We start from the raw sequence: 339 nt of genomic DNA, 5'->3' as shown, positions 1-339 counted from the left end.
TAATTTCCGTTTACTTTAAATGTTCGTTGGCTAAAACCTTCTCTCTCTCGTATTTATATTTACGTTTACCTTGGTTAATATTACTTAACGCTTTGTCTGTGTATTTGCTTTTTGATATTCACTCCCCTCTTCTCTTGAACTTGTTTTTAACCCCGCGTTCTCTTCTCTTGATCGTGACAACGTGTATTACAGTTCATGTTTCCTGCGTACGGTGCCCTGTGTCCGCCGGGAAGGAAAAATATAGAGCTTATTAAAGTCTTATTATCATTATCGACTTCGCAGACTCCGCCTCCTCAATGTCTGTGCGAATATTTCTCACAGTAATAATTCCTGGTTCTG

The sequence above is a fragment of the Penaeus monodon genome, chromosome 27, assembly GCF_015228065.2.
Source record: "Penaeus monodon isolate SGIC_2016 chromosome 27, NSTDA_Pmon_1, whole genome shotgun sequence".
Classification (NCBI taxonomy): domain Eukaryota; kingdom Metazoa; phylum Arthropoda; class Malacostraca; order Decapoda; family Penaeidae; genus Penaeus; species Penaeus monodon.
The sequence above is the reverse complement of the archived record's forward strand: the minus strand, read 5'-3'. Positions refer to the sequence as shown.